This window comes from Pristis pectinata, chromosome 25 (genome assembly GCF_009764475.1).
Source record: "Pristis pectinata isolate sPriPec2 chromosome 25, sPriPec2.1.pri, whole genome shotgun sequence".
Lineage (NCBI taxonomy): Eukaryota > Metazoa > Chordata > Chondrichthyes > Rhinopristiformes > Pristidae > Pristis > Pristis pectinata.
In genome coordinates this window covers 32,421,441-32,447,811 of record NC_067429.1, presented here as the reverse complement: position 1 = coordinate 32,447,811, position 26,371 = coordinate 32,421,441, and the positions used below count along the sequence as shown (strand labels likewise).

The 26,371-nt window shown below is 46.1% G+C and overlaps 1 protein-coding gene across 4 annotated transcripts in view; it reads left to right on the top strand.

Annotated features, from left to right (window-relative positions):
• Positions 1 to 2,581: 2,581 nt before the first annotated feature.
• Positions 2,582 to 26,371, top strand: part of LOC127582868 (KAT8 regulatory NSL complex subunit 1-like) — a 148,827-nt gene continuing 125,037 nt past the window's right edge. For 2 of the 4 annotated variants that reach the window (XM_052038479.1, XM_052038476.1), the window contains exons 1-3: positions 2,582 to 2,871; positions 4,251 to 4,364; positions 4,462 to 4,579. The gene's annotated coding sequence lies outside the window, so the exon portion shown is untranslated. Of the gene's footprint in view, positions 2,872 to 4,250; positions 4,365 to 4,461; positions 4,580 to 22,021; positions 22,321 to 26,371 lie in introns of those variants that run through there. The other 2 variants (XM_052038477.1, XM_052038478.1) reach the window with 2 other exon arrangements.

Genomic DNA, 26,371 nt, shown 5'->3' with positions numbered 1-26,371 from the left:
GCAGACACGGCATGGATTCAGGAAGGGCAGGTCCTGTTTTACAAACTTATTGAAGTTCTTTGAGGATATAATGAGTGCAGTGGATAGAGGGGAACAGTGGATGTTGTATTCTTGGATTTCCAGAAGGCATTCAAAAAGGTGCCATATAAAAGACTTATCCATAAGATAAGGATGCATGGAGTTGGAGGATTGGTTAACCAATAGAAGGCAGAGCTGGGATAAATGGGTGTTTCTCTGGTTGGCAATCAGTGGTGGGTGGGGTGCTGCAGGGGTCGGTGCTGAGCCCGCAACTGTTCACGATATACATTAACGATTTGGAAGAGGGGATTGAGTGTAGCGTAACTAAGTTTGCTGATGATACTAAATTGAGTGGAAAGGCAAGATGCGCAGCGGATGTGGAGAGTCTGCAAAGAGATACAGATAGGTTAATTGACTGGGCAAGGGTGTGGCAGATGGAGTACAATGTTGGTAAATGTGAGGTCATCCACTTTGGAAGGAGAAATAGAAGATCAGATTATTATTTAAATAATAATTGCAGCATGCTGTTGCGTAGAGGGACCTGGGAGTGCTTGTGCATGAATTGCAAAAGGTTGGCTTGCAGTTGCAACAGGTTATTAAGGTGGCAAATGGAATGTTGGCCTTCATTGCTGGAGGGATTAAATTTATGAGCAGGGAGGTTATACTGCAACTGTGCAGAGTACTGCGTGCAGTTCTGGTCTCCTTACTTGAGGAAAGATAATCTGGCTTTGGAAGTGGTGCAGAGGAGGTTCACCAGGTTGATTCCGGAGATGAGGAGGTCAGCCTATGAGGTCGCCTGGGATTACACTCACTGGAATTCAGAAGAATGAGAGGGGATATTATAGAAACATAAAATTATGAAAGGGATAAATAAGATAGAGGCAGGAAGGTTGTTTCCACTGGTAGGTGAGACAAAAACTAGGGGGCATAGCCTAAAGATTCGGTGGAATAGATTTAGGATGGAGATGAGGAGAAACTGCTTTTCTCAGAGTAGTGAATTTGTGGAATTCTCTGCCCAAGGAAGCAGTGGAGGCTTCCTCGTTAAATATATTTAATATACAGTTAGATAGATCTTTGCATCGTAGGGGAATTAAAGGTCTTGGGGAAAAGCCAGGTCAGTGGATCTGAGTACACGGCCACATCAGCCATGATCTTATTGAATGGCGGAGCAGGATCGACAGGCCAGATGGCCTCTTCCTGCTCCTGCTTCTCATGTTTGGACCATAGCACTATCGATTATCCCTTCTGTCATTTCACTGATGATTGACAGTAGACTAATGGGGAGGTAGTTGGCCAGATTTGGTTTGTCCTGCTTGTGGATAGGACATACCTTGGCAATTTTCAACATTGTCTGATAGACGCTGGTGTAGTAGCTGCACTGAAACAACTTGGCAAAGGGCATGGCAAGTGTGGGAGCACATCTTCGGTACTATCGCCCGAATGTTGTCAGGACCCATAGCCTTTGCTGTATGCAATGCCTTTAGCCCTTTCTTGATATCACCTGGAGTGAATCAAATTGGCTGAAGACTGGCGTCTATGGTGATGGACATTGAAGTCCCCAACCCAGAGTACATTCTGCACCTTTGCCACTTTTTGTGCATCCTCCAAATGGGGATCTACACGGAGTGGCATTGATTCATCAGCCGAAAGAGGAGGCATAAGATGGTAAAGAGCAGAAGATTTCCTTGCCCAAGTTTAACCTGATGCCATGAGATTTCATGGGATCTGGAGTCAATGTTGAGGACTCGCAGGGCAGTTCCCTCGTGACTATAGAGCACTGTGCTGCCTCCTCCCCCTCCCTCCCTCCGTCCCCCCTCCCTCCCCCACACCTGCCCCCTCCTTGCCCTCCCTCCTCCCTCACTCTCCCTCACCCCCACCCTCCTCCTCCTCCTCCTACCCCCACCTTCCTCCCCCTTCTCCCCATTCTCCCACTGGCCCCCTTCTCCAACCTTCCTTCCTGCCTCATCCCCACTTCATTCCCCCTCATCTGCCCCCTCTGTCCCCATCCCTCCTCCCCCTCCACTCCCACCCCTTCCATCTTCCTCCCCTTCTCCCTACCTTCCTCACCTTCCGTACCCCCTTCCTTCCCCGCTCCCCCATCTTCCCCCCAACTCCACTCCCCACTCATCCCCCTCCTATCCCCATCCCCCTCATAACTGCCCTCCCCCACACATATCACCCTCCCCCTCATCATCCCCGCATCCCCCTTCCCCCCCACTCCCCCTCATATCCCTCCACCCTCCAATATCCCCCCTCCCCTTGTCCCCCTCCCCCATCCACCTCCCCTTCCCCTCATCCACCCCGCCCCCTCCCCCTGATCTCCTCCCCCTCGTGTCCCCCCACTTCTATACCCTCTCACCTCCCCTCATCCCACCTAATCTCCCTCATCCCCCTCCTCAACCCCCCCCCTAATCACCCCTCATCCCTCCCCCCCCCCCCAGCCCATCACTCACTTTGTCTGACAGGCGGTGCCTCTGCCTGATTGACGTTGGCTGAGCCAATGCGGGCTGCCGTTGCGGCCAATCAGCGTGTGGGGGCGATGTTTCCGGCGGCGCGGGGCCGGGGGTCGGGCCGGGCCGGGCCGGGCTGAATGGAGCGGCTCCGGGGCCCGGGTTCTCGCCGCTCCGTCACCCCGCGCCCAGGCCGAGCAAACCTTGGCCAGGCGCTGGCCTGGCAGGCTCCTGCCGCAGGGCCCAGGGCCGGTGGTTGCGAGCGCTGGCGGGGAGCAGCCCGGCCTGTCACGGCTCCAGGGCCCGGCCTGGGCGCCCGTCATGCGAGCTGGGCTGCCGGGAGGGCGGCCTGTCCGCTCCGCCCGCTCCCGGGCTTGTGGCCCGGTCCCGCAGACACACACAGGTCTGTAGGGGTGGGAGGGGGGGAAGGTGGGGCAGGGGGTTTGAAGGACCGGGTTAATATGGGGAAGGAAGAGGTGAAGGTGGAGGGATGAGGGTTGGGGAGAGGAGGGTGATGGGGATGAGGGGTGGGGGGTAATGGGAGGGAAATGAGGCATGGAGGGGTGGGAGGAGGGGAATGAGAGGTGGGGGAATGAGGGATGGAGGTATGAGGGGAGGGGTGGAGGGATGGGGTATGAGGGGGAGTAGTGGAGCGATGGGGAGGGATTGAGAGGTAGGGGGATGACGGGTGGAGGGATGAGGGGGTGGAGGAGGGTGGTGGGAGGAGGTATAGTGGAACAAATAGGGAAGGGGGAGTGGGGTAGTTGGGGAGGGAAGGGGATGGTGTGTGATTTGAGATGCCTTAGGAGTCATTTGGGATATGAGGTGAATGATGTTTGGGAATACAGAGGGAGGGAAGGGAATGGTGTTGGGAGGTGTGGGGAGGAGGGTAATTGGAAAGGAGAGCAGTGGAGGAGCTTCGAGAGGGAGCAGAGAGAGTAAGGGGTGGTGGCAAGTGGCAGGGGTATGTTTGTTGGGGGAAGGAGTGTGGTTCCGACTAATGAAGGGAGTTGGGATGAGAGGAAGGTTATGTACCCCTCTACCCACTAACGTCATCCCAACTCTCCTCATTGGTGGGTGGAGGGATGTAGGGGAGAGTTAGGGAGGGGTTGGAGTGGTAGTCAGTGGAGTGGGTGCAGTGTGCAGGGGTGAGTTGGGGATAAGGGGGGGGTTAATGGGAAATATGGATGATGGTGAGGGTGGAGCTGGAGGATTTGGGGGCGTACGATGAGGTAGAGGAGGAAGGGGTGATGGAACAAGGTGGTGGTGATGTGCTTCTGCAAGGGCTTTTCCCCGTTGTATAAGCCATATCTTGCTCTGCCAATGCTCCAATGATACTTCTCAGGCAGTGGTAGTTTTGTGTAGTTGGCTACAGCATGTTTGGAGGACAGTTCTCGAGTCATGTCACATTTAACCTACATCAGCAATGCCCTGAAGGACTGATGAAATGTCTTGTTGCCAGAGTAACCAAACAACTGAGTCTGACCACCATTTTCTGGCCTGTTTCAAAGCCAGGGAACCATCTTGTGTTCCACAAGTCCTTGGGAGAAGAGTCAAACAGTACTGGAATGGACAGCCTTATTTGGGGGCATAGGTCCATCCCTCCTCAGCCTGCTAACAATCTGAGAACAGAACAGAGCTGAACTGTGTTTCACATTTTGATTTGAAGCCTGATGAGGATGATTTGGCAGAAGAGTCGCAGGGGCATGTGGTTATGGTTGTGACTCGTGTGCGTCAGGTTTAAGAATGACTCGATCTTTTTGATGCTTTCCTTTCTCACAGAAACTGGAAATAAACCTGTAAGAGGCAAGCCTTCGTTGTGATTGTGTGCACTGGATAATCTTGTGTCCAAGCTGGGGTGCAGCAGCAATGGATCGTCTTGGACAAGCAGTGGCGGTAAGAGGAATGTGGGCAGAGGGAGCTCATTTGTTAATAGTCCCAAATTGATGTGAAAGTCCAAAGAGATCTGATAAAATTCTTTAAAATCCTCAAGGGTCTGGATGGCAGACAGAAGCTATACCCAGTGGCAGAACGGTCAAGAACCAGAGGACATAGAGGATGACGACTGACAAAAGAATCAAGAGTGGCATGAGGAAAAAGATGCTGAAGCAGTGAGTGGTTATGGTCTGGAATGAACTGCTGGGGTAATAATGGAGGCCGGTAAAATCATGATGTTCAAAAGGGAGTTGAATAATTCTCTGAAAGGAAAGAATTTGAGGGCTGTGGTGAGGAGGTGGGAGATTAGATAAGATGAGATATCTTTATTAGTCACATGTACATCGAAACACACAGTGAAATGCATCTTTTGCATAGAGTGTTCTGGGGGCAGCCCGCAAGTGTGGTCACACTTCCGGTGTCAACGTAATGTGTCCACAGCTTCCTAACCTGTACATCTTTGGAATGTGGGAGGAAACCAGAGCACCCGGAGGAAATCCACGCAGACACGGGGAGAACGTACAAACTCCTGACAGACAGTGGCCGGAATTGAACCCGGGTCGCTGGCACTGTCATCGCGTTACGCTAACCGCTACACTACCGTGCCTGCTTGAGATGGATTATTTTTGAGAAGAATAGGTACATTCTCAATTGGTTGATTGGCCACCTTTCATGGCCATAGGCAACAAAATTTCAGTTGACCTCAATTTCAGAGTGAAATCTAGGTTGTTACGGAAAAAGTGAGGTTTCCAGCAAATGAGGTGAGGTGGACAGATGTGATAACGAGATTGCTTCAGTTTCATTTAATTGCAAGGAATAGAACTAGTGACTTTGAAGTGAGGAGTTGTAGTGTCTATCTTCTCAACATTTAGTTGGAGGAAGTATATCCTTCCCAATAATGGAATTTAGATAGTGAATATAGCAATTTAGAGACAGGAGAGAGATGGTTGTGAGGTAGAACTAAATACATGTGGAAACCAACACCACAGTTTCAGATCACATCACAGAGGAGCAGCAGAAAGGGAAAATGAGCAAGGACCAAGAATAGTTCGTTGGGCAACATGGGTTAACTTTAGCTGGAAGGGAAGCCATTGCAGATGATCTTCTGGCTACAATTGGGTAGAAAATAGTGTGGTCTCGCCCATCTGGATGATGGTCATGGATAATGCAATGGTCAGATGTATTGAAGGACAAATTTATCTTTTTCAGCCACATAGGATAGCATTTGTAGCATTGATAAGTGTTTTGGGACTGTGGTAGGTTGCAAATGTGATTTGGAGGAATTCATGGTGTGCATGGAGAGGGGTGACACAGTGGGGCAGTGGATAGTGTTGTTGCCTCTCAGCTCCAGGGACCTAGGCTCTCCCCATTGCTGTCTGTATGTGTGGAAGTTATGCATTCTCCCTTGTAAGTTTCCTCTGGGTACATTGGTTGATTGATTGGCTGCTGTAAGTTGCCCCTTAGTGCAGGTTAATTGCAAAAAAAAAATCAAAGGGGAGTTGGAGTATGTGTGAGAGGCAGTAATTTGCAGGAGTGCAGGGAATTAAAGAAGTGGAACTGCAAGTATTTTGTCTTCAATAGTGTAACGTGGCCTGCCTGGGTATGTACCATTTAGCCCTGCTATTAGCAGGACAAAAGAAGCATTATATGCCAGTTTAATATATTTGATGTCACCCTATCACTTTTGGCCACTAGTGCACAAGGATACCCAAATCCTGTTGCGATTTCTCCCATTCCCAATCTATTGACGTTCAGACAATAATCTGCCTTCCTGTTTTTGTGACCGGATTTAGAGTGGAAAAACTGCACAGAGAAAGAAACAAAATCTGCTTCCAACCCATTTGTTCTCATCCCTTCATAGAGATTCCCTTTGGTCCATCCACTCCTCTCATCTTCCCTGAGACAGAAAAGTAACTTGTTTTTCTCTTTCCCAGTTCAAACAAAGGCTCTTAGATCTGAAATGTTAACTCTGTTTCTCTTTCTACAAATGCTGCCTCACCTGCTGAGCATTTCCAGCATTTGCTGTTTTTCTTTCAGGTTCCCAGCACTGCAGGTTATTTTTGATTTTCCATTTGTTGTTTCATTTTTACACCAGACACAAATAAACAGATGTAACTCATCCATGCACCCTTTAAATGTTAGCTTTTGCTGATAACTTATCAACCCATTATATTCCCCAAACTGTCAGAGCCAACTTGCAGCTCACACCTTCATCATTTTCTTTATTTAGATTCAGGACCCCAGACTCAGAATCTGCTCTCCCACTCTCCATTTTAAATGAAGAATTCTATCACGTTATGGTTGCTTTTCCCCAGTGACCATGCACAACAAGATTGTGTTGTGGTTAGCATAATGCTATTACAGCGCCAGTGACCCGGGTTCAATTCTGGCTGCTGTCTGTCAGAAGTTCTCCCCATCTCTGCATGGGTTTCCTCCGGGAGCTCAGGTTTCCTCCCACGTTCCAAAGACGTGCAGGTTAGGAAGTTGTGGGCATGCTGTGTTGGCACTGGAAGCGTGGCGACACTTGTGGGCTGCCCCCAGAACATTCTATGCAAAAAGATATGTGTTTTGATTTACATGTGACTAATAAAGATATCTTATCATCCTTATTGCACAAAAACCAGAATAGGACTGCCTTTTCTCTAGTTGGATCCTCAAAGAATTAGTTCAAAGACCATCACAAATGCACGAGGAGCTCCTTCTCTACCAAAGCTCATTTGGTTCATCCAGTAAGTCAAGTTCAAGTTATTCTTTACTGTCATTCATATGCTGTAAAAACACATGGAGGAAAGAAATGTTGTTTCCCCAAGACTCTCACAACAGAGGACATACATAGAACAGGACATACAATAAACGCAGACAGAAAAATTGTGCAAGTACAAATAGTGCAAAAACCGGTATATACAGAATACAAAATTAGTGCAGGGTTAGTGCAAAACCGAGCTGGGCGAAGAAAATACAGAACTCGGTACTGCACCAAATGTATAGACGTTCTGCAGCAGCCACAGTTCTCATACGCCGTTGTGCAAACCAGGGCTTTTGTCTGAAACTGCTTCCAGGGTAATTATAGGTAACTGTAATTACAGTTGTACCCTTATTTCATGCATCTCAAAAATTTCTAGTTTAATGCCACACCCTACATCATCACTAGTGTTTGGGGAATTTTATACAATCCCTACCAATCTAGCTGGGTCCTCAATGTATTGATCCAAAGCAAACCAGTGCTGGCCTTAAGGGTATTTGAGTACGATCTCACTGCCATTACATCAGATCCTGTAGTTTGACATGACATTGGGAGGTTGTCATAGTGAAGTAGTGTGGCAGGAGTGTGTGCAGTGTGGCAGGAGAGTGTGCTTTGTGATAAACTGTCATGATATCATTAAGTGCTTTATATTCATACCCGACCTTGTGTGTGTGATATTTTAGCGTGCAGTTCAGGTTCTTGCCACTTGATGGACCCTGGGTGCTTGCAGTGATCGGTGTCAGTATTTGGACCAGTCTTTGGTTTCTGATTTTGTGAAATATGATAGGCAGCCACTTATGTGGTTCTGGATGTCGACAGGATGGAATCCATATGGCTGGCGCCTGCTGTTTGCCACTGCCCTGGCCATCCTTACTCGTCACTTAGTGTGAGGTGCCAGCATTCCACTGAGCTCCAATTCCTCTGTTTGGGTCACATCACTGATTGGGTTGTCTTTCTGCTGCCACTGAGTAAGGGTGGACTGTTTCAGTGAACTAGATGTGTTTTGACAGCAATCTGGTGGTCATCATTACTAAGACTGCTTGTAGTTCTTCAATTTCCTGATCATTAACTGAATTTAAATTCCACAGCTTCCATGGTAGAATTTGAACTAGGGCCTCTGCATTATTAGTCCAGTAAATTTACCACTGTCCTCTTGGACAAGAAAAATATTGGGCTTGGCTTTTATCTATGATTCTCTTGTGGTTTTTCTACCCATTTCCACGTACAGCTTTGTTGGGATTGTGGGTGTTGCTGCACTCCACATTCAATGGAGGGTTTGTTCTCGATGAATTATTTGATGTTTGCTGGGAAACTTGAATAGGCCCAATTTCACCAGGCATTCTTGCATGGAAACGGGCCATCTTCGATTGTTGTGTTTTGACATTTCGCTGCTAACTTAAGGCTACTTGGGCTTTCCGTTGATTTAGCTCTGGGGATGCAGTCTGAGTGTCATTTCACTGTCCATTGATGTGACATTACTCCAAATCAACAGCTGGGTGTGCTGATAAGGGACAATGTGTAAAACCTATTTGTAAAATTCAGTTATCTTTGACATTCAGAGTCATTATCTTGGACTTTGAGCTGACTCCTGTTTTGTGAATGTGTTTGCTTACACATTCGTATTGTATTGACGGTGAACAGAAGTGTAAGCAATTGGATACCATTTGGAATCAGTGTGAGTTGAAACCCAAATATTTCTGTACAGTGTGTGAGGGTTACAGCATTTATTTTGGAAAATTAATTCTTAATTCAATTTTAAGCAACATATGCCTTGACCAGATAAGACAATTTCACTCAGGCAAGATAAGACCCTAAGCAGAAGTGGGACATTGGGCTTCTTGTGCCTGCTCTGCTATTGAGATGCTACTTTTCTGCACCAAAACCATATCCTTTGATTCTGATAACTTAGCCCTTTACTCAGTTCCTTCAGTTCGGCATCTTGTGTTTTCCCCAGTTCCTGTGGCCGTTCGTTTTGCTGTTTAGATCCTTAATAATTCATTGCCAAGACCTCTGTTTTTCTCTCCTCTTAAAAATACGAAGTGAGTTGTTGACCAAGCCTTTCCTTGTCAGTTGTAATGTCTGTTTTTCTGGATTAATTTCAAATCGAGTTTGATAATATCTTGAGCTGTGATGCTGTGTTAAAGATGCATGTTATCGAGGTACCTTTGCCTGGAAAAATTATGCCACAAGCGCAAACTGCTGCGTAGAACACAAATTTGAACTGGTTGGGAAAAAGTTGTAGCTCAGTTCATAACGTGAACTTTCCACTTTTTTCTCTCTGGAAAACCATGACTTAGTACGTCATAGTCAAAACTGCTGTTCCTCCTGATCAACTGCCAACTTGTACCCTGGGTAAAGTGACTCACTCATCATCACACTGCAGTAAATGGGACTTCATGGATCCCAGTGGAATGTTGCTCCAGGTTCTCCTGAACAGAATGAATTAATTATTTTATTTCTGAATGCTGGAACTCCTTCCATTGTCTTCCTTCTCTCATCTTTATAAACAAAATTGTGCTTGGTCTTTGCTTCCATTTCAGCAGTTCTGCATTTAGTTGTGTGGGATGAAGTTGAGCAAGTGCTCGGACTGTCAGTGGCAGAGTAGTTTTGTGGCAGTGATCCCAATTCATTTGGTGTAATTGTGGAAAATGACAAATGTGAAATAGGAGTTAAGGTCCTATAATTGGGATTGGGTCAACTTTACTGAACCGAGAAGTGATTGTGTGGAAGTGTACGGGAAACTTTTTCTTTCAAGTAGTTCAAAACAATGGAGATTCTCCAGAAAAACTGGAGTCTTCCAAATCTTGGCCCCAGGACAGTAAGGTGTGTTGTGAGTACAATAGGGGTAAAAAGAAAATCTTTTGTGATATAGAGTGTTATACTGCAGAAAGCCTGCAATATTTTAGAAAGTTTGAATGAAATCAGGAAAGGCATTAGGAAGGGAAAATGTAAAAATACAGGCATGTAAAAATACAGGCATGTAAAATCAAAGAAATGCACATACGATCAGGGAGAATGTCACAACTGCACCTAGAGATGGCATCCTGAAGGGTTCATCCAGTGAGATCATATGGGTAGAGCTCAGGAATAACAAACGTGATATCACTATTATGAGGTTACACTATAGACCTCACATTACCCAGCATGAGAGAGAGGAACAGATAGGTAGGCGGATTATAGAAAAATGTGAAAGCAACAGGGTTGTCACAGTGGGTGACTTTAATTTCCCTAATATTGACTTTAGTGCCAGAATTTGTTAGGTGTATCCAGGAGAGTTTCTGGCAACTCTTTGTAGATAGTTCAATCAGGAAAGGGGCCATACTGGACATTGTATTGGGAATGAGTCTGGTCAAGTGGTCAGAGTTTCAGTGGGAGAACATTTTGGGAACAGTGATTGTAACATAAGATACATCGATGAGGATAAGACTGGACCTTGGGTAGGGTGGAATGCTAAATTGGGGGAAGGCTATCTACAACAATTGGGCAGGAGCTGGGGAAAGTAGATTGGGAGCAGCTGTTCTTGGGCAAGTCCACATCTGATTTTGGAGTAGTTTGGAAGCCAGCTGGTCAGAATTCAGGACCAACATGTCCCTGTGAGGAAGATTCGGAAACCTTGGACTCTAAAGTTTAGTCTAAATGAGGAATACAAAAGAAGCACTTCAACAGGGAATTAGAAGTGCTAAAAGGGGCTATGAATGTCCTTAGTGAGTAGGATTAAGGAGAATCCCAAGGCATTTTATACATATGCTAAAAGCAAGAGAGTAGCTGGGGAGAGGGTAGGACCACTGAAGGACAAGGAGGGAATTTATGCCTGGAGCCAGAGGAAGTGGACGAGATAGTAAATGAGTACTTTGTATTGGTATTCATCAAGGAGAAGGACATGGAAGATGGTGAGATTGGGGAGGGATATGTTGATATCGAGGAGGAGGTGTTATTGGGTCTCCTGAAGAATATTGAGGTAAATAAGTCTCAAGGGCCAGATGAGATCTGTCCCAGGTTATTGAGAGAGGCAAGAAAGGAGATTTCTAGGGTCTTGACATAGTTCTTTGTTACTCTTTAGCTATGTCATTTTAACTGGAGGTCTGTGACCAGAGGTGTTCTGCAGGAATCAGTGCTGGGACCTCTGTTACTTGTGATATGTAGAAATGACTTGGATGAAGTTGTAGGTGGGCTGATTAGTAACTTAGCAAATGACACTACAATTGGTGGAGTTGTGGACAGTGAGGAAGGTTGCAGCAAATGGTAGGACCCTTTGGAGCATTGATGTGCAGAGAGATCTTAGGGTGCAAGTCCATAGCTCCCTGCAAGTGGCAACACGTGCATAGTGTGGTGAAGGTGTATGGCATACTTGCCTTCATTGGTCGTGGCATTGAGTATGAAAGTTGGCGAGTCATGTTGCAGCTGTATAAAACTTTGATAAGGCCACATTTAATTGCCCTATTTAAGGTGAGCAGGGAGAGATTGACAACATAGAATACAGTACAAGAACAGGCCCTTTGACCCGTGATCTTGTGCCAAACTAATTAAGCTAATCATGCCTAATTAATCCCTTCAGCCTGCACGTGGCCCACCTCTCTCCATTCTCTGCACATTCGTGTGCCTATCTGAGAGCCTCTTAAATGCCTCCATCGTATCTGCCTCCTCCACCACCCCTGGCAGCGCATTCCAGATACCCACCATCCTCTTTAAAAAAAATAATAATAATAAAAACTTGCCCCGCACACCCCTTTCAACTTTCCCTCCTCTCTCAAATGCAAGTTTGTCCAACCTCTCCTTACAGCACATACCCTCTAATGCAGGCAGCAGCCTGGTAAACTGCTTCTGCACCCTCTCCAAAGCCTCCACATCCTTTCTATAATGGGGCAACCAGAACTGAATGCAGTACTCCAGATGCAGCCTAACCAGAGTTTTATAAAGCTGCAACATAACTTCCTGACTCTTGAAGTCAATGCTTCGACTAATAAAGGCAAGCGTGCCACAAGCCTTCTTGACCACCTTATCCATCTGTGCAACAAAAACAAACTGCTGGAGGAACTCAGTGGGTCAAGTAGCAGCCGATTCTGCAGTGTGATCACTCTTGTGTCGTGGGAAATGTGCGCACAGCAAGATCCCACAAACAGCTTCGTGGTTACAACCAAATCACCTGCTTTCATCAGCCTGGCTGAGAGATAAGTATTGGCAACAACCAATCCCTCCTCAGTATGTCCATTAGAAGAAAGTACAGGTCAACTCAAGGTGATGGCTCCCTGTGGGGGCTCCCCATCTGAGGGAGAAGGAATACCTGGGAGATGGGATTGAGTTGGTGTGTCACTGACACTAGTTGAATAGTTCCCATTCCAGGTCCAGGAGCAGTAACAACTGAGGAAGGATGTCCCTGGAAGTGCCCCCTTCCTGACCTCCCTACCTGTCCAACAATGGGCCAAATGGGACACCATCTCCCCTCACCGAATAATCAGCAAATCAATCCACCAAAGAACCAACCCACCAACAAACCCATCAACCAACCAACCCACCCACCCACCAAAAAATGAACCAACAAACCAACCAATCAACCAACTATTTCAACAACCTCCCAATCAACCAACCAACCAACCCACTGAAAGTGAGACTGGGCTCGTGGTGATGTTGGGGATCGGGGCCAATACTTGTTTTATCTATGTCCATTTTTATCTTTGGGCATCACTGGGCAAGGCCAACATTTACTGCCCAACACCCCTTTATGTAGGTTGGTGAGGGGTGGGAAATCAGCAATGTTCTGGGCTGTTGTTGGGTTACAAATGTGGTTTAGTTGCTGCCTGATGGGCTGGGACCTGAGTTCAAATGCACCTCAGCAGCTGGGGATTAACATTTAGCTAATGGGAATACAAAGCTGGTCTGGGCATTGGTGACCACAATGACTGTGTCAACCCCTCCGATCCACTGATCTCCATCCTGAGCAGGAACTTACTGTCTTCACTGAGACTGGTCTACACATGTTTAATAGGAACCTGAGGAGCAACTTTTTTACCCAGAGACTGATCAGTAGACGGAATGAGCTGCTAGAGGAAGTGGTTGGGGCAGGTATATTAACAACATTTAAAACATACTTGGACAGGTACATGGATAGGAAAGGTTTAGAGGGATATGGGTCAAATGCAGGCAAATGGGACTAGCTTAGAAGGGAATCTTGGTCAGCATGGATCAGTTGGGCCGAAGGGCCTGCTTCCATGCTGTATGACTATATGATATTTGGGGTATTGTGTCCAGTTCTGGTGGTTGCATTACAGGAAGGATGTGAAGGCTTTGGAGAGGGTGCAGAAAGATTCACAAGGATGCTGCCTGGAATAGAGAGTATTAGCTATAAAGGTTGGATAAACTTGGATTGTTTTCTCTGGAGTGTCGGGGGCTGAGGGGTGACCTGATAGAAATAGATAAAATTATGAGGCATAGACAGTGTCTATTTCCCAGACTGGAAATGTCAAATATTAGAGGGCATAGTTGAAGGTGAGAGGGGGAATGTTTAATGCACTGCCAAGAGGTGGTGGAAGCAGATATGATAGTGACATTTAGACAAGCATGTGAACAGACAGGAAATGAAGGGATAAAGACAACTTGCAGGCAGATGGGATGTTTAAATTGGTATTATGGTTGAAGGACCTGTTTCTGTGCTGTACTGTTCTGTGTTTCAAGCTCGCAAAGCAAGAGTAATTCAAGAAAACAGTAGGACCTATTTGTGATTAAAAAGGTAAGCATGTGTGGAGGTGGAGGATGTGTGTAAGGTTTTCAGTGAATACTCTTCAGCAATCTTCACAAAAGAGAAGTATGAGTGTGAAATATTGGATGCATTAAACATACTAAAAGAGGAAGTATGAAATGGCATATCATCTTTGAAAATGGAAATCATCAGGCTCATTTGAAATATATCTTGATGACTGATTGTCCATGGCCTTCAGATCAAGGCAATGCCAAAGATTTATAAACGTCTGCATGAAGAAACTTCTTATCCTCAATGGATATGCCCATGTCCTCCTGTCTAGATTCTCATTTCAAGCAAACAGCCACATAGTTAGCATCCATTGCTCTCAGAATTTTGTCTCAATGAGTTGCTTCCCATTTCTCTAAAGAAATCACTGAAGAAGATGCAAAATAAATGCACTGATCCAGAAGGCCATACCCATTCAGAACGTTGTGTTAAAAAGGAAGAAGTATGGCAGAGCCAAGCTGAGTGGGAAGATAGAAGATTGGGAAATTTTTAAGGTGCAGCAGAATATAACTAAAAAGGTAATTCGGGAAGAAAAAATGAGGTACGAAGGCAAGCTACCCAGGAATATTAAGGAGGATAGCAAAAGCTTTTTTTAGGTATGTGAAGGGAAAGAAGTTAGTTAGGAACAATGTTGGGCCCTTGAAGATCGAATCGGGTGAAATTATTACGGGAAACAGGGAGATGGCAGTCAAATTTAATAAGTACTTTGGATCTGTCTTTACCGGGGAAGATGTAAGAAATCTCCCAGAGGTAAGGATGGACAAAAGGCAGAGGGTGACAGAGGAACTGAAGTGGATTGACATTAGGAAAGAAATGGTGATGGGTAGACTAATGGGGCTGAAGACTGACAAATCCCCAGGTCCGGATGGTCTGCATCCCAGGGTACTAAAGGAGGTGGCTCTAGAAATTGTGGATGCATTGGTGATCATTTTCCGATGTTCCTTAGATTCGGGGTCGGTTCCTGAGGATTGGAGAATGGCTAATGTTATCCCACTTTTTAAGAAAGGAGGGAGGGAGAAAACGGGGAACTATCGTCCAGTTAGCCTAACATCTGTGGTGGGGAAGATGCTAGAGTCCATTATTAAGGATGAAATAGCGGCATATTTGGATAGCAATGATAGGATTGGGTCGAGTCAACATGGATATACCAAGGGCAAATCATGCTTGACTAATCTACTGGAGTTTTTTGAGGATGTAACCAGGAAATAGACGAGGGAGATTCAGTGGATGTTGTATACCTCGACTTTCAGAAGGCATTTGATAAAGTGCCGCACAGGAGATTGGTGGGGAAAATTGGCTATGAATTAGGGGCTGGGGGGGGGGGGGGGGGGGGGGGGGGGGGGGGGGGGGGGGGGGGTATTAACATGGATAGGAAACAAAGGGTAGGGGTGAATGGATGTTTCTCAGAATGGCAGGCCGTGACTAGTGGGGTGCCACAGGGCTCGGTGCTGGGACCGCAGCTGTTTACGATCTATGTTGATGATTTAGATGAAGGCATCGTGAATAACATTAGCAAGTTTGCTGATGATACACAGTTGGGTGGCAGTGCGACATGTGTAGAGGAAGTTAGGAGAATTCAAGGTGATTTGGATAGGTTGGGTAAGTGGGCAGATACTTGGCAGATGAAGTTTAATGTGGATAAGTGTGAGGTTATCCACTTTGGGAGCAGGAACAGGAAGGCGGATTATTATCTGAATGGTGTGGAGTTAGGTAAGGGGGAAATACAAAGGGATCTAGGAGTCCTTGTCCATCAGTCACTGAAAGTGAATGAGCAAGTGCAGCAGGCAGTGATGAAGGCTAATGGAATGTTGGTCTGTATTACAAGGGGAATTGAGTACAAAAGCAAAGAGATTCTTTCGCATTTGTACAGGGCCCTGGCGAGACCACTCCTGGAGTATTGTGTACAGTTTTGGTCTCCAGGGTTAAGGAAGGATACCCTGGCTATAGAGGGCATGCAGCGTAGGTTTACGAGGTTAATTCCGGGGATGTCGGGACTGTCTTATGCTGAGAGGTTGGAGAGACTGGGATTGTACACGCTGGAATTGAGAAGTTTGAGAGGGGATCTGATTGAAACATACAGGATTATTAAGGGATTGGACAAGATAGAGACAGGGAATATGTTCCAGATGTTGGGGAAGTCCAGGACCAGGGGGCATGATTTAAGAATAAGGGCTAGGCCATTTAGGACAGAGGTGAGGAAAAACTTCTTCTCCCAGAGGGTTGTGAATTTGTGGAATGCACTGCCTCAGAGGGCAGTGGAGGCCAATTCTCTGGGCACTTTCAAGAAGGAGCTAGATAGGTTTCTTATAGATAGGGGAATCAAGGGATATGGGGACAAGGCAGGAACAGGATATTGATTGTTGAGGATCAGCCATGATCTCAAAATGGCGGTGCAGACTCGAAGGGCCGAATAGTCTACTTCTGCTCCTATTGTCTATTGTATGAATAGCCTGGCACATTTTTCACCTGGAAATAGGAGACTTGAGGGATGATCCGATAGAGGTCTTTGAAATTGTGAAAGGGTTTCTTTGGACATCGAGATATTTTTGACTGGATCTGGAATTGATGGAATGTGGAAGACAGCCATTTGGCCCATAGATTCCTTCCTGGGTCTCTAAAAACAATCCATTCACTCCCATTCCCAGCTCTCTTCTCGCAAGCCTGTAGTTTGGTTCTGCAGTAAAGGGTTATCCAGCATGTTAGCCTGCTGTTTATAGTAATGAGCTGATTAAACAAAGCTAGATTATCTACAGTATATGACATTTCTGGCTGGGCATGGCTGCAAATGCTTCAGCCTTGTCTTTAGTACTTATGTGTACTTGTGTGTTGGGCCTTCACATGCTTGGGGATGGTAGTAACTTCTTCATCACATTCTTAAAATCAATCCGGTCCCACCAGCAGGACAGACCCACCAGAGTTTGCAGCATATGTCATGATGGGAGGCAGTAGCTCTTGGAGTCCTTGAAGTGTGATGGCAGCAAGTGAAAAATGGACAAAGAAACCTCCAAATTTCTAATTGCTGTCCTCCCAGATGATGAATCAATGCTCCCCCATGTTGACCAGGACTTTGAGCAAGCACTGAGTCACGAGGGTATAGAATGCACTGTGGCTGGGGGACTGTGTTCATCCAAAATTTGTGAAGGGATTATTCATCACTGCTTCCTCTTGAGATCTCCATCACACAACTGGTCTCGGGCTAGTCCCTTATTCCCAGGACCATCTTTTCTACACTCCAAGGACCTTTACATCCTCCTCATTTTGTGCTGACCAAAACTGAATGCAATTCTTTGAGTGTTTTATAGCAATTCATCAAGATTTCTGTTTTTGCACTCTACTTAAACTTACAAAGCCAGAATACTTTGTGCTTTGCCTGTTGACAACCACATCTGTCCCTGCACCCAGTTGAGAAATTCCACTCTTTTATTACTTTTCCCCATTCTTTCTACCAAACTTGATCACTTGCTCTACCCTGTGTTAAAATTTCCTCTGCCAGGTGTCTGCTTATTCCACCGGCCTAGCTACACTGCATTAAATTTGATCACTGTCTCTACCTCTATTTCCCACATTTCCAAGTTTTGAACTAGTGCTGTGTCGAGAGAGCCGAGTGTAGTACTGACTCCGGAGGGAATACCACTGCATATCTTTTATGACTGCTCACCACCACTGCTCTGTGTTGTAAATATTGTAAAATTCTGATAATATGGCATCTCATTGTTCAGAAGTCCTGATGGTTTGCATCTAGTTCACTCATTAGTTCATAGTTTGAGCCATGGATCCAGAGTGTGAATGGCCCAATCCAGCAGTCTGAGGGCTCAGCTCCAGCTGTGAGCCAGATGTGCAGCCAGAGCAGGGGTTGGGGGGAGAGTCAGGAACACCTAGAGCTGGGGTCCAGAGTACTTGTATGTTTCCTGCTCCCTTTAAACTCAGCGGGTTCATTAGAAAATTTATTATACTACTACATAATGTGTGTGTGTGTGTGTGTATATATTTTGTTCATTAAAAAGAGTGAAATAAAAGTGTGTTAGGAAAGGTTTGGAGTAACATCCAATAATCCACAAAATCTCCAGTCTGACACCAGAGACCTGACGGTTGCGGATTATTGGAGTTTACTGTGCTTTGTAATTTCATTGTCGGAAATGGGGAGAAGACAGTTCTTTGGATCCAGCACCCTTGGTCTGGTGAGAAGGTGCAGAAAAAGATAAACTTGCTGACCCTGTCTGATGACCTCTCTGCTGCATGGTGAGTTGGGTGGGGGGGGGGGGGGGTGAAAGGTCAGTATCAAGATAAGATTGGCTCCAATGCCCCCATCCTTTTTCTTGCAATTAAATTTAGTGTCTGTTCTCATGCCCAAAGCACTCAGATAAGAAATCCTTGCAAAGGCTACCACGCAGTGGAAATGTGACTCAGCAAAAGTGAAGCTAGCACACTCTCAAACCTGGAAGAGAATAGAAAGTGTTGGAGTGAAATTAAAAGAAATATGGAAAGCAAGGAGAGGCGTGCAAAAATATGTTCAAGTAAAATCAATGAAAATCCAAAGAAGTATTAAAACTGCATAAAGAACAAGTGGTTAACTGAGAAAATATTTGGGCATTTCAGATAACCTATTTGTGCAGGCATCACTTTCATTGATGTCTTCACAGGAGGGTGAGGATGCTCATGTTTTAATTAAGGAGATTGAGTTGAACAGGATAAACCATCACAGTGGAGGTGTTACAGAGTTCAACATCATCTATGTCAAAAAATATCCCATGCTGTTAAAAGAAGCAAGAAAGTGCGGAGGCTCTGAGCACATTGTTTTAATCGCCACTGGTGACAGTATGATGCCATAGGATTGAGGGCCAAGTCGTGTTGTATCATTGTTTGAAAATGGAGGAAGGAATTAACTGACTAGTTACAGATTTATGGATTCTGATGAAAATTGCTGCCTGACCTTTTGAGTACTCCAGCATGTTCTGTTTTATTTTCCCAACGTTTTTCAGTTTAGAGCTTCTGTGTTCTTTTGCTTTTTAATTACAGGCTTCTTTGTTGAAGTAACCCTTGTTTTATTGCAAAGGCTATTGGAGTCTAAATGTGGGGAAGTTTGAATCAACTTTATGATGAGACTGTAAGTGGAGTATTGTGTAAAGTCTTGGTCTCATTATTTAAGTATGTGGTTGGACAGAGAAGGCTCATTGCTGGGGTGAAGTGGTTAATGTTTGAAGAAAAGTTGAGTTGGTTGGGTCAATATTGATTGGAGTGCACATGTACCCCCCCCCCCCCCCCCCCCCCCCCCCAACCGAGTGCCGTCCCACTGATTTGTTATGGTGTTCTTGGTCCTTCTGTCTGAACACTCGCAAGTGGGTACTCCTGCACTTTATGGAAGATATCCACTCAGACTGCAAGCTGCTGTGCTGGCAACTTGGGTTAAAACATAACCTTGTATTGGTGATCTTGCAATGTTATATTGCCCTTGGGTCGATGTGGAGAGGGCTGTTGTTGGGCAGGTCAGTGCAAGCAGTGCTGAAGGGTGGAGCTCAGGGCTGCACCCCAGCAGGCCATTGCTTGGAACTAGCTTTGGGGAATAGTAAAGGTGTAGGATACCCAGCTTCTGACCTGTTGTTGCAATGTCGTTATGTGGCTGGTCTGGCTGAGTTTCTCGTCAATGTTTGGGCCAAGGCTGTGTTTAAGGTCTGGAACATGATGAAACCCAAACTGGGAGTGAGTAAGTGCTGCTTGATGCCACTATTGATGTTGGCTTCCACCACTTTGCTGCTGATTGCGAGTAGAATTATTAGGCAGATTGGATTTGTCCTGCTTTGTGAAATTAGGGAATGTTGCAGGTTGTAAAGTAGATCCCAGTGCTGTAACTGCTCTGGAACAGCTTAGCTGGAGGCACGGCTGGTTCTGAAGCGGAGGCACGGCTGGTTCTGAAGCAGAGGCCTTCAGTTCTGCACCTGCGGTGTTGTCTGGTTCTGTAGCCTTAACTGTATCCAGTGCTCTCAGCCATTTCTTGATATTGCCTAGTAAATCAAATTGGCTGAAGGCTGGTTTCGGTGAGGTTTGGGATTTCACTGAGATGCTTCATCCACTTGGTATTTCTGGCTGAATGTTGTTGCATGTGCTTCAGCCTTGCCTTTTGCACTTGCATGCCATTTTTGAGGATGGGGGTGCAAGCTGTTTAATTGCTCACCACCATTTATGACTAAATATGGCAGGATTTTGCAGATGTTGTAGAGCTTTAATCTGATCTGTTGGTTGTGAGATCACTTAGCTTTGTCTATTGCTTGCTCTTTTTCCAAATTTGCAGAATGTGATCCTGCGTTGGCACATCTTTCAGGTACACGTCATTGAACAGGATTGGTTCCTCGCATAGGAATGGTAGAGTGAGGGATATGCTCGGCTGTGAAGTTGCAAATTATGGTGATGTACGTTTCTGCTGCTGCTGGTGGTCCATAGAAACTTGGGGATGCCCATTTCTGAGCTTCTAGCTCAGTTCAGAGTCTATCTTATTTTGCAAAGTGGTGTGCCACATAACACAATGGAGGATTGGTTTGGTGTGAAGATGGGATAGCCTCTGAGGATTGCGGGATGATGGTTCCTATCAGTGCTATTATGGACAGATTTATCGTCAGGTAGATGGGTGAGGATGAGGTTAAGTTGGTTTATCCCTCAGGTTGGTTCACTCACTGCCTATTACAGACTGCTTGGCAGCTTTGTCTTTCAGGACTTGCCCAGATTTGGAGGTGCCAGTCTTAGTGATGGACATTGAAGTTCCCCTTCCAGAGTATGCCCTTGCTACTTTCAGTGTTTCTTCCAAGAATTGCTCAACGTGGAAGAGAACTAATTTATCAACTGAGGGCGGGCAGCAAGTAGTAATTGGGTATCTTTGTTATTGTTTGACATGGTGCCACGAGGTTTCATGGGATCTGGAGTCAGTGTTGAAGACTCTCGAGCATACTGTCCCTGCACTGTACCTTTTTAGTGGTTCTGACCTGCCTGTGTGAATCTGATGACACATTGTAAGATATGTTTTGGTTATTATGACAATGAGAAGCTGTCACACAGCTACTCACGCAACACTTGCAACTGTGGTCCCCTGATGCTTGTGTGAAAGACTTGGCCAGATTGTGCTGGGAGCAATGTTACCATTATCTGAATTTGTAAAATTGGTCGATTGGTCTGATTTATATTCTTTATCTGTGTCAACAGAGCAACAACAGGCTTGCTTGGCCATTTCAAGGACATTTAAAAGTCAACCAGGTTGATGAATCTGGAGTAACATATGGGTCAGACTGGTATGGAGGCATTTCAAAGGCATTTTCCTCCTTTGAAAAGGGAACCGGAGCGAACTGCATTGTCTCTTTGACTAATTATGTGCATTTAGAAATGAGAAAATATTATGATGGAAATACCTGGGTGTGCTGGTAGGTCAATTCGCTACGGTGAATTACCCGTTAATGTAGCTAAGTGGCAAAAGGTGCAAAAAGGGGAAGTTTTGATGTGAAAGAATAAATCGCAGAGCGGCAGCAAAATAGAGGGCAATAGGCTTATGAGATTCTTCTGCCGATCTGGATGCAATGGGTCAATGTAAACAAGCGTCTTGAGAGAGAGACAATTAGCGCTTCATGTTGATTAATTTTCTTCGCAGCAGCTTAATCCTGTGGGCGCTTAATCACTGGTTGAAATCCCCACTGTTGCCTCATAAAATCGGATTATTTAATCAGGATTGTTTGGAGGTGTTTTCTCGCACAGATTTCCCCTTGCAGACGGAGCTCAGGCGAAGTTTTGCGGTGAAACGTGGGCTGCGTGCGGTGCTGCCGGGGTGAGCGGCGGGGAGTGCGTCAGGCGGGCCGCAGTGTCTCCCGGCCAGCCCCTCTGCCCAGAATGGCGCCATGCAGCGCCTCGGCCAATGGGCGCCGCGCTCCGCGGGCTGGGGGCGTGGCGGGCCGCGGGGGCGGCCGGGAGATGTAGTCGGGCAGGCAGGGTGTGCGTGTGCGGTTGCGCAGTGAGTGAGGAGCGGAGGTGGGGCGGCGCCAGCCGGGCGGGTGCGGCGTGCGCTCTGCTGCCCCGCAGCGGGCGGGCGGGGCGGTGCGGCGCGGCGCGGCGCCGCGGCTCTCCTGCATTGTTATCGGGGGCAAGGCTGCACCCTGTCAGCGAGCAGCGCCGGGCCCGGCCGCCATCTTACTGCGCTGCTGTAAATGAAAGGCGCCGTCGGGCGGAAGTTCGAGGCCTGCAGCCGCCTTCTCCGCCCGGCCCGCCGGAGGTAGCGTGGCTCGGCTCGGCGCGGCGCTTAGCCCTCGGCTTCAGTACAAAAGGTTCCGGCAGCGCCGAGGACGAGCGGCGCGCTCCGCCATTCTCCGTGCGGCGGCGGGCCGGCAGGTGTGCGAAGCGGTGGCGGCTTCTGCCAAGGCCGAGGCCGAGGCTCAGGCCAGGCCCGGGCCACATCACGTGCGGTGAGTGGGCGCGCGTTGCGGGCTCCGACGCGGGGGCCCGGCCCGGCCGGGGGCTGACGGCCGAGGGGGGTTCGGGCCTCACGTGGCGGCCGCTTTGTGCGGGCGGGCGGGCGCCGAGTCCGACGCGGACCCGCTCTTGCCGTCCCGTCCTGTCCCGCCCCCACCCACCCCGCATCCCGTCGCCGTGGCGCAGTTGGCGGGTCGGGCCGGGCCGGCCGCCGGCCTCATTGTTGCAGCCGGTTACATCATGCGGCGGGGCGGACACGTGACGGGCGCCGAGTCCCGGGCCGCCGGGCGCTCGGGTGGTGCCGTGCCCTGCCCTTGCACCATGTGCTGACCGAGTCCCAGGGCGCCTGCGGTCATCTGTGAAGTGTTCTTGTGGGTTCCTTTGTGTGCTCTACCCCCGGGTGTGGGTGACTGCTCTGCCAGCAGACCTCTCTTTCCCCTCGGCTGCCCATGAGAGTTATCCTCCGGTATTCTGCAGCCGATGGTGCTTCCATCCCGTCCTGTTCAGTAAACATCCAGCGAAGTCGATGTAGGGCTCCATAATGTACCTTCAGCTTGGGGTTTGAAGGTAAACTGCAAGTCAAATGTTGAGTCGTCTGCCTTCAATAATTGCCAATTTCTGTGAAGCCGAATCTTGTGTTTTCTGTGTAAGTCCTGTATTTACGTTTAGGTGCTGCTTGTGGCTGACTTGAGCCAGGAAGTTGACATTTAAGCGTGCAGCAGCTTTATTTTTAAAAAAAAGTCTTTAAAAAGTGGATTTGGGGTGTTGTTTGTAGTTTGGTTAATATATTTCAGTTGCGTGGAAACTTACGATGTTGGTTCAGGCCTCCCCAATTTTCAGATATTCTTTGTACATTTTCAGAGCAACAGTATTTCTTCAACTTTGATAGTTTGGGAGGAGGATTATTCAAATTCAATTATTTTCTGTTCATTTTCTGATTTATTTTAAGTACATTTAAAAGTGAAATACTGTCACCAAACGTGTTGAACTTTAATGTCAGCTGTTAAGGTCTCTGTTAAATTTGTTTTATTATGCTGACTAACAACCAATGTGGTTGAGTAATGTTGTCAAAATGGTGTTTTAGTGTCGTATCGGTGCTTTTGGGTAAACTGTGCAAGGCAAAAGCTTCAATGATAATGAGTCAATTCTTGTTGGACCCTTAATTTTGTTCCTATTAATCTTCTAACAGCTGTTAAACTCGTGGCCTTGCATCCTTGTTTTACATTGTTTGGAATATTTTTCCCTCATTGGGAAAGAAATTACTTGTGAAACCATTTTTCCTAGATTGGCACCAGGGAACTACAATTCATCATTGTTTTGGCTGAAATGATTAGCTGAACCACAAACACAGTTTATTTTTTTTCCCCATCCTTTTTATGTCAAGTTTAGTTCATGGGAATTTGAGCAGGCAATTCGCAATATTATTTGTGGAAAATTAGAACATTTTCCACCAACTGTTGTGATCATTAGTTGGAGTTGCCCTTTGGGGTTATTATTTTTGTTTGAATGTTTTGCACAGAGCAGGAGAATATTAAGCAGATTTGGAGTTCGAGACTGATAACGATGAATTCTTGGTGTGTGAAGATGCCTCCAGATAGTCTGGTGATGAATGCCATCAAAATGGGGTGTTGGTGCTTGGGGGCGTGGTTAGCAAAGTTTACAGGACATCAGTATATGATGAAGACCTACCAGTGTGTGTAAGGCACTACGATTGCACTTTGCCCACTTCAGCTGCAGATGCTGCAATGAGTTTTGTGTAGATTCTCAACGAATGCTTTGGCTGCACTCTTGTTTAATATTGATGTAGTTCTGTTGGTTGCTTTTAATCTATTCAGTTGCACAGATTGGTCAAGTTGTTCCAAAGGGAGCTTGATTCTTTGTCAGTAGAATTGCTGGGCACTTCATCTGTGTTCATTTTCCCTCCTTTGTGTATTGTATAATGTAGTGAAGCTATTTCTAACTTTTTAAATGTCTGAGTTTAAAATTGCGCTCTTATGCTAAACTGGAGTTTGGGCATGAGAGAGATGGTTGAAAAGTTTTCCAAGTATGTCATCCTAACAATGTGACAAGTTGCACGCAAGGACAAGGATGGCATGAGTTGGGCTGATTGGACGCATAAGCCTGCTCCGCCATTCAGTTAGACCATGGTTGATCTAATTTTGCCCGCAATACACTTTCCCACTCCATCCCCATGCACATTGCCCTTGTATTTCAGATACGTCAGTCTTTGTCTTGAATATATTCATGACTCTGCTTCCACAGGCATCAGGGATTGTAAATTCCAAGAAATTTCTCAGCTTCTCTGACCTAAATGGACATCCCCTTCCTCTGAAACTGTCCCACTGATAATCCCACAATAGGAAGCATACTGTGGTGCCAATTTCCCCTCAGAATCTTGAATGTTTTTATAAGATCTCTTATTCTTCTGAACTTCAATGAAAATAAGCTCAACCTTTCTCCATAGATCAACTTCATCACAGGAGTCAACATGGTGAACCTTTTCTGCTCTGGCCTCAATGCAAGAACATCCTTAAATGTTTGTAGTGTTTTAGTTGCTATCTTATCAGTGTCCTGCCAAGTTGCATCAAAATTTCCATAGTTTTATACTCCATACCTCTTAGAATGAAGGCCAACAGTACAATAACTTCCTTAATTATTCGTTATACATCGATGCCAAACTTGTGCTTGCATCCCCAGATTCCTTTGTACTACAATAACTTCTCATTATTTAAAAGAGGTTTTTTTTATTCTTCCTTTCAATGAAGAAAACCTCTCATTTTCCCACATTATACTCTACCTGGCAACTCCTTGCCCACTCAATTGGTTCGTATCCATTTGGTATCTTGAGTTCCCCAGAATTTGCTGGCCTATCTATCTTTGTTTCATCGGCAGCTTTGGCTCGATTATGTGCTGCTGTCATCCATCACTGCAGACAGTAATAGTACTGACTGCCAATCAAAACAGAGAGACCCGTGTTTATGGTTTTGTTGTTTCCGAGGAGTTCATTTAACTTCAGAAATCTGATGCAAGATAGTGGGAATAAAGATTGTTTGGTATTAACTGTGCATCCATAATTTGCATAGTTAACGCAGAACAGCACAGCACAGGAACAAGCTCCTCAGCCCACGATGTCTACACTAAACACATTGCTGAAAGTTCAGTTATTTTATTACTATAGAAATTTGTTAAGAGACAAGAGCCCACAGCTGAGACTTCCAGTATTTCAAGATTCAGCTCTGTGAGAATGACGTCATAACACCATGAAATTAGTACTGCTGAGCTTAGTTACACCTGTGCAGATTAAAACTTTTCCCCAGGTAACTGAGATAAAGGTCCCAGATTTTATCTGTAATGAACTGTCAACTAATTGCTGTATTTGTTCATTGAGTTGTGGGATTAAAGAAGGGAAATGCAAGATGGCTCTCTTTTGAGGCCATCAGTGGATATTAGCTGAGGACATAAATGGAGCTCAGCTACGACTTTAAAAAAAAAGTAGGATTAGATATTCAGTCTTTTCCCCTGGGTTGGGAATCAAAAACTAGAGGGCATAGGTTTAAGGTGAGGGGAGAGATTTAATAGGAACCTGAGGGGCAACTTTTATTTTTACACAGAGGATGGTCAGTGTATGGAAATGGTTGAGGCAGGTCCATGGATAGGCAAGACTTAGAGGGATATGGGGCAAATGGAACTAGCTTGGGTGGGCATTTTGGTCAGCATGGACCAGTTGGGCCAATGGGCCTGTTTCCATGATGTATGACTTTATCTTTAAGTTGTGGCCTTTGCTTGTTAACCAAGGCATCACTATGTGTTAGTTTGGACACTAGGCAGGGCCTATCTATATTGGCAGTGCTCATTTCCACAGATTAGTAGTTGCTAAGCTAAAGATCTATCACATTCAAACTGGTGATTACTTCATACTACTTGCACCAGCACTAACCATGACAGGACCATCACTGTTGTAATCAAGCTAATGTTACACATTTAATGGATCAAATGAGTATGCTCAGTGAGAACTAGCACACCTTCCAGTTAAATATTTTTGGA